Raw genomic sequence first — 8,945 nt, 5'->3', positions numbered from 1 at the left:
ACTTTGGTAGTGTATTTTGTGAGACATAATGGGAGTCCACCAATTACTTGTCAACCGAGTGGGTACCGCCTTTGGCTTTTGTGCTTCCACTTCTTTGTCGGGACTATCAAGAACAGTGACGGGTTATTCGAGTATTAAATTTTTACTGTAGAAGCATGATTATCAAGTGGCATTTCACTCCTCGTTGGTTTCCAATGAGATTATACTTCCCCGTCAATCACAGTCGGCTGTTTAGCACGTTTCGCAAAAGCACGTACTACACTGACATATTTTTCCACTTCAGTACTCATGTTACCAGCCCAGTCAGCACCGAGGTAATAGAAAACGGGCTAAAATATTGCGTTGAATGTATAAATGATTGTACAAACGGAAATTATTTAAAGGATTTGAAATTTTTTTTTTGTCAAAATTATTATAACTCATTTTTCACAGACTGAAATCATGAGTCAGTTGAAGCTAGACCACCATGGAAAACCTTGAAGCACTGGACGGCCGTTTCGCCCTAGTATGGGACTCCTCAGCAGTGCGCATCCACGATCCCGCACCCCACGAGATTCGAACCCAGAGCCTATCATTCTCGCGACAGGCGCTTAACCAACTAGACCACTGAGCCGCCATCTAATGGTATTAATGTCTAACTCCAACCAATCCACGAAGTTGCACCACCGTACACCATTGTCTTCAGTGAGCTGATATCTCTCATGATTTCAATCTGTGAAATTTCTAAAATCTCCACAAACCCCTTCTGATAGTAATCATCTGCTCACTAGTGACTGACTTCAAAAGATACTCCTGGAGTTCTAGTGAGAAGCCGTTACCAGTGGAGTTCAACCAGGTCTGTTGTGAGATATCAACTCACTGGTCTAGCTTCAATTGACTCATGATTTCAGTATGTGAAATTTCTAAAATCTCCACAAACCCCTACTGACAACTCATTTTTATCATTAAAACATTGTAGAGTGATGAGTTGGCTTCTAATTAGCGTAATTATCCAGTTTTGCTTGCAATAGTATCACTCGATGGCGAGGAAAAGCAATTAAAGTTTACGGAAATTAGTCAAAGAGGTGTATGGCATAATAATTTACCACCAATACCATTGTTTTATGACATCTCACTAGACCGCAAGGAGCCGTAACCTAACAAAATGTCTTGTCCTACAGACACGAGCAGATTGAAGTTATCTCTCCCCCATCATGTTTACTGGTCAGTAACGCCATCCTCCCTTCTTTTGTGACGTCAGGATTTCTTACGTTTGTGGTATGCATAAATATTGCTCTAATCTATTCACCATGTTACACACCTTTGTTAAATACACTGACTCCACTAGTTCCGTGTTTCAAGCAGACCAGACAACCCGAGCCTTTACATTGTGGGTCGGCTATCCATTCTGTCTATCACACTGCTATGAAGTTAACTGATGACGTAAGTTATGATATATTTGTCAGATGGTATTTTGTTTAGAGAAAATGACAGGTAACAGATCAAAGGATATAGGAGAGGGGTTCAGGGTTGCCTAATTTCAGAGTAAGATGATAACCAAGCAGAAATACACAATACTTGAATGATAGTAATAATTCTTTTAAAAAGTTTAAACTTTTATAACATGAAATAGGACCTCACAAATATGTAGGACATTGTAACTTTCCTATAACCGGCAATAGTTGAGCACTACTCATTGGGTTAGTGAGTTATCTGTCTACTAGCTAGTGAGTGAAAAGTTATTTTGTTCACTGTCCATACAACTGATGTTGATGGATGATTCTTCATAATTACCCAACGATCTTCGGTTAAGAGGTGTGCTAGACGTTAGGAGAGGTAAGGATAGTTCATTGGGTCATGGTACACGGTATTTGTAAGGCCTAGTATGTGCAACACCATAAGGAGTTATGCGGATCATAAAACAGTGATATTTAATGGTTATAAGAAGGAAATACGAAGTATTGACGATGGCACAGGTATTCAGTGTTTGACAACGCTTTTACCTGTAACGCCTAATATAACTCGTACCCACCAAGAGAAATCAAAAGACAGAATCGAGGAGATCAGAAGTTGTATTTGACGATTGCCAATATATCGGAATTATCTGATCTTATCTGGCCAGCGATCTTAGTAGCAGTTGAGCACGGCGTTCCCACACGTGATCTGGTACGGATGCATGACCGAGCGCCTTCAGCTAGGTGAGTCCACTGAAACATATGGTCAGCATCCAATGTCGAAAACTTACAGAGCCATTTATTTTGGGGATTTATTTACCGCTACAGTATATAGCAAAATGCAAACATTAAAACATGGCATTAAAACCGCGACATGTAGAATTTGAAATCAGAAACCTTAGTTGGGGTTGAATATCTGCGACGTGTGAAACATCCAGTAAGTACCAGTCGGTCATTTGTTCGCAAGTTTAGATGTTGGATGGCGCATCTTTCACTGCGGCCTGGCTTGAGTAAGCTCCATCATAGTCAAAATAGCTCTTGAGACCCAAAGTGGGACCTGAATCAAAGACAATAAACGAAAAAAATGAATAAAGACAATGCCTCAAGCGAGAGTACGAAGGTACAGTGATGTTACAATGTTAACCACTTGATAGTTAGTAATAAAAAGATAACTCAAGCTTTGAAATGACAAACAGAATCTTTATGATAAGTAGGACTTGTAGTGGCATTGGACAATGGCTACACAATCCACAAAGCTGAACATGAGACAACTCGGAAAATAGATATTCAATATTTAACACGGAGAAATACCTAACGATGGAGAAGGCGCGTACAATGGATTGAATGGACTGGAGTCGATCGAGTGGCATGGCTCGGCCATGCAGGCGTGGTCTCTGCTGAATGTTACCTTATATCTTCTATTCGTATTAAATATACTGTTCTTTCTTTAGCCTAACCTTGTTCTACATCATGTATTGGTAATTGATACGATACAGTGAGTTGGTGTAGTCGATGGTGTGACTTCCACGTAAGATCTTATAGATTAGGCAGTTATATCATGACAAATCTACAAATTTAGGATTAGGTCTATTATTAGAGCAGTACTAATATCATAGTAGACCATAGTCCTACATTGGTGAGCCCAACTAAAGAAACGCAACCTATTATTGTTAATCCTTATATCCACCTTAACCTTCTCAATCGGTTTTTATTTTAGTAAACCCAGTATTCTAATAGTCCTTTGATTAATAGTCACATATATTATCGTAATGTTATATCTACTAGTTCACATAACTTACTAGCTCAATCGATAATAAAAGTTGATCATCTATATCAACTAATTAGCTCTGATGGTTCGTTAACAAGCTTTAATAGCATTTACCTGCTTCAGCGACATAGACTTGTTTAAACATCAAGCTCTAGCAAATATGACCTGTAAATAGCGTAAATATACATTGACTAACAATGCAATCAAGGATTGAATAGTTATCTGGATCTAATTCTTAGTGTTCCTTCGCTTAACACCTCATCCTGTTTTAAACTAATCGTATTTGGGTTTATGGATTGGTTTATCATATTAGCAGCCTAAAATGCGGACATAGTTTAGATAATAAGATTACAAAATTTAGGTACTATTAACTGCACTAGTAAAATAACTAAATCCCTAGGTGGCTGTTGGCTAAACAAACGTTTAAAATCAAAACTCCGTAGCCTACTAGAATTAACACTAAACGAATCTTTCTGAATTAAAATTTATAATTAAATTAGGCGTCTCGGATTCTTTAACGTTACAAATTTCTGATAATTTCGAACCACCTAAAGCAACAATACCTATTTTTCCACTGACTAATCCTCATTCAACACTATAACTAGTTAAACATAATAGTTTCAGGATATCGTCATAAAGCATTGCCATGACTTGACAATCACGTAATATGATTGATAAAATTAATGAAACTATTAACAAAATCGGTCAGCGAATTTACTTACAATTATCACTAGTGTTATTTTTCTTTTATCTTCATTCACTACAGATGATTACAGTATGTTTCTCTATCGGTTGCTTATTCAGCAAATATCTCAAAACCTTGTCAGTCTAATTGGAGGTTTAGCGACACAATCATGCATGCAAATAATCAGTATAAGCAGTCGAGCAAATCTCCTGCAAACTGAAAACATCAATGTGGAATTTACCCCAACACTGACTAAGGTTCAAGCCATTATCATAGACATGAGTTCGGAGTGTACTCCCTTGGTTACAACTTATGTTCTCCTGATAATCACATGAGCATCAATCACTATTAATCATCTTGTAAAAACTTATTTAGCTAAATACATCTTGCAGCACCACATCACTTCGTAATATGACACAGGCCTAACTGATTTTAATAACTTATAACCACTATATCTCAATTAAATCGTATTCCGCCTTATAATAAACTGCATACTTGCAACTAACTTGTATGCTCAATCAGCCGGCAAGTATAAATACAAATAAATAGTCTGCCACAGATCAGAACATTGAGTCTAGAGCATGTCTCTCACGAATACACTCATGTTTAACGATTTGTTTCTAGCTATCTGTCCAAAATTCATATAATCATCACTCACGTATTTAAATTTTGTTTTGATATACATTTATGTGTATTAGTAGTATTACTAAATTCTATCACGGTCAAGTAAAAATGAGGTTGAGAAAATCTCCCCGTAACTAAATAAACCGTATCAAACTAACTGGAACACTAGTTGGAATTCTCCACGGTAATATTTTTGTTCCTTCAGTTAGCCTACTAATACAGATACAATTGGAAATCAACTCATATGGACAACATACCTGCATAATTGTAGATTGATTTCATAATTTAAACCAAAACTAATACCGATATTAATATTTCTACAACATTCATTACTTTAATACTTCTAAACACAAAATACTTACTACCTATACGTTAAGTTATTAACCAACAGCTATTAGCACGCATCGTTTTATTATCATTATTGTTATGTCATTCTTTATAGTTCATATAATCTTCACCCAAATTTTCATTTAAAGCGTTTTAAGCATGAAGGCAGATATTTTAAAATTATTACATGTATTTCCCGACCAGATGCTGCCACCTTCTTTTGATTTACCTTCCAGCTTACCAATACCCGGAGGATTCTTATTATCCTTGGTAACCTCCGGCGCGCGACGATCCCATCCAATTTGGTATCGAACCAACATCACGTTGATTCTGGTGGGAGAGTAGTGTAGTGGCATTGGACAATGGCTACACAATCCACAAAGCTGAACATGAGACAACTCGGAAAATAGATATTCAATATTTAACACGGAGAAATACCTAACGATGGAGAAGGCGCGTACAATGGATTGAATGGACTGGAGTCGATCGAGTGGCATGGCTCGGCCATGCAGGCGTGGTCTCTGCTGAATGTTACCTTATATCTTCTATTCGTATCAAATATACTGTTCTTTCTTTAGCCTAACCTTGTTCTACATCATGTATTGGTAATTGATACGATACAGTGAGTTGGTGTAGTCGATGGTGTGACTTGCACGTAAGATCTTATAGATTAGGCAGTTATATCATGACAAATCTACAAATTTAGGATTAGGTCTATTATTAGAGCAGTACTAATATCATAGTAGACCATAGTCCTACATTGGTGAGCCCAACTAAAGAAACGCAACCTATTATTGTTAATCCTTATATCCACCTTAACCTTCTCAATCGGTTTTTATTTTAGTAAACCCAGTATTCTAATAGTCCTTTGATTAATAGTCACATATATTATCGTAATGTTATATCTACTAGTTCACATAACTTACTAGCTCAATCGATAATAAAAGTTGATCATCTATATCATTTAATTAGCTCTGATGGTTCGTTAACAAGCTTTAATAGCATTTACCTGCTTCAGCGACATAGACTTGTTTAAACATCAAGCTCTAGCAAATATGACCTGTAAATAGCGTAAATATACATTGACTAACAATGCAATCAAGGATTGAATAGTTATCTGGATCTAATTCTTAGTGTTCCTTCGCTTAACACCTCATCCTGTTTTAAACTAATCGTATTTGGGTTTATGGATTGGTTTATCATATTAGCAGCCTAAAATGCGGACATAGTTTAGATAATAAGATTACAAAATTTAGGTACTATTAACTGCACTAGTAAAATAACTAAATCCCTAGGTGGCTGTTGGCTAAACAAACGTTTAAAATCAAAACTCCGTAGCCTACTAGAATTAACACTAAACGAATCTTTCTGAATTAAAATTTATAATTAAATTAGGCGTCTCGGATTCTTTAACGTTACAAATTTCTGATAATTTCGAATCACCTAAAGCAACAATACCTATTTTTCCACTGACTAATCCTCATTCAACACTATAACTAGTTAAACATAATAGTTTCAGGATATCGTCATAAAGCATTGCCATGACTTGACAATCACGTAATATGATTGATAAAATTAATGAAACTATTAACAAAATCGGTCAGCGAATTTACTTACAATTATCACTAGTGTTATTTTTCTTTTATCTTCATTCACTACAGATGATTACAGTATGTTTCTCTATCGGTTGCTTATTCAGCAAATATCTCAAAACCTTGTCAGTCTAATTGGAGGTTTAGCGACACAATCATGCATGCAAATAATCAGTATAAGCAGTCGAGCAAATCTCCTGCAAACTGAAAACATCAATGTGGAATTTACCCCAACACTGACTAAGGTTCAAGCCATTATCATAGACATGAGTTCGGAGTGTACTCCCTTGGTTACAACTTATGTTCTCCTGATAATCACATGAGCATCAATCACTATTAATCATCTTGTAAAAACTTATTTAGCTAAATACATCTTGCAGCACCACATCACTTCGTAATATGACACAGGCCTAACTGATTTTAATAACTTATAACCACTATATCTCAATTAAATCGTATTCCGCCTTATAATAAACTGCATACTTGCAACTAACTTGTATGCTCAATCAGCCGGCAAGTATAAATACAAATAAATAGTCTGCCACAGATCAGAACATTGAGTCTAGAGCATGTCTCTCACGAATACACTCATGTTTAACGATTTGTTTCTAGCTATCTGTCCAAAATTCATATAATCATCACTCACGTATTTAAATTTTGTTTTGATATACATTTATGTGTATTAGTAGTATTACTAAATTCTATCACGGTCAAGTAAAAATGAGGTTGAGAAAATCTCCCCGTAACTAAATAAACCGTATCAAACTAACTGGAACACTAGTTGGAATTCTCCACGGTAATATTTTTGTTCCTTCAGTTAGCCTACTAATACAGATACAATTGGAAATCAACTCATATGGACAACATACCTGCATAATTGTAGATTGATTTCATAATTTAAACCAAAACTAATACCGATATTAATATTTCTACAACATTCATTACTTTAATACTTCTAAACACAAAATACTTACTACCTATACGTTAAGTTATTAACCAACAGCTATTAGCACGCATCGTTTTATTATCATTATTGTTATGTCATTCTTTATAGTTCATATAATCTTCACCCAAATTTTCATTTAAAGCGTTTTAAGCATGAAGGCAGATATTTTAAAATTATTACATGTATTTCCCGACCAGATGCTGCCACCTTCTTTTTGATTTACCTTCCAGCTTACCAATACCCGGAGGATTCTTATTATCCTTGGTAACCTCCGGCGCGCGACGATCCCATCCAATTTGGTATCGAACCAACATCACGTTGATTCTGGTGGGAGAGTAGTGTAGTGGCATTGGACAATGGCTACACAATCCACAAAGCTGAACATGAGACAACTCGGAAAATAGATATTCAATATTTAACACGGAGAAATACCTAACGATGGAGAAGGCGCGTACAATGGATTGAATGGACTGGAGTCGATCGAGTGGCATGGCTCGGCCATGCAGGCGTGGTCTCTGCTGAATGTTACCTTATATCTTCTATTCGTATCAAATATACTGTTCTTTCTTTAGCCTAACCTTGTTCTACATCATGTATTGGTAATTGATACGATACAGTGAGTTGGTGTAGTCGATGGTGTGACTTCCACGTAAGATCTTATAGATTAGGCAGTTATATCATGACAAATCTACAAATTTAGGATTAGGTCTATTATTAGAGCAGTACTAATATCATAGTAGACCATAGTCCTACATTGGTGAGCCCAACTAAAGAAACGCAACCTATTATTGTTAATCCTTATATCCACCTTAACCTTCTCAATCGGTTTTTATTTTAGTAAACCCAGTATTCTAATAGTCCTTTGATTAATAGTCACATATATTATCGTAATGTTATATCTACTAGTTCACATAACTTACTAGCTCAATCGATAATAAAAGTTGATCATCTATATCAACTAATTAGCTCTGATGGTTCGTTAACAAGCTTTAATAGCATTTACCTGCTTCAGCGACATAGACTTGTTTAAACATCAAGCTCTAGCAAATATGACCTGTAAATAGCGTAAATATACATTGACTAACAATGCAATCAAGGATTGAATAGTTATCTGGATCTAATTCTTAGTGTTCCTTCGCTTAACACCTCATCCTGTTTTAAACTAATCGTATTTGGGTTTATGGATTGGTTTATCATATTAGCAGCCTAAAATGCGGACATAGTTTAGATAATAAGATTACAAAATTTAGGTACTATTAACTGCACTAGTAAAATAACTAAATCCCTAGGTGGCTGTTGGCTAAACAAACGTTTAAAATCAAAACTCCGTAGCCTACTAGAATTAACACTAAACGAATCTTTCTGAATTAAAATTTATAATTAAATTAGGCGTCTCGGATTCTTTAACGTTACAAATTTCTGATAATTTCGAATCACCTAAAGCAACAATACCTATTTTTCCACTGACTAATCCTCATTCAACACTATAACTAGTTAAACATAATAGTTTCAGGATATCGTCATAAAGCATTGCCATGACTTGACAATCACGTAATATGATTGATAAAAT

This window comes from Schistosoma haematobium, chromosome 1 (assembly GCF_000699445.3).
Source record: "Schistosoma haematobium chromosome 1, whole genome shotgun sequence".
NCBI lineage: Eukaryota > Metazoa > Platyhelminthes > Trematoda > Strigeidida > Schistosomatidae > Schistosoma > Schistosoma haematobium.
The sequence above is the reverse complement of the archived record's forward strand: the minus strand, read 5'-3'. Positions refer to the sequence as shown.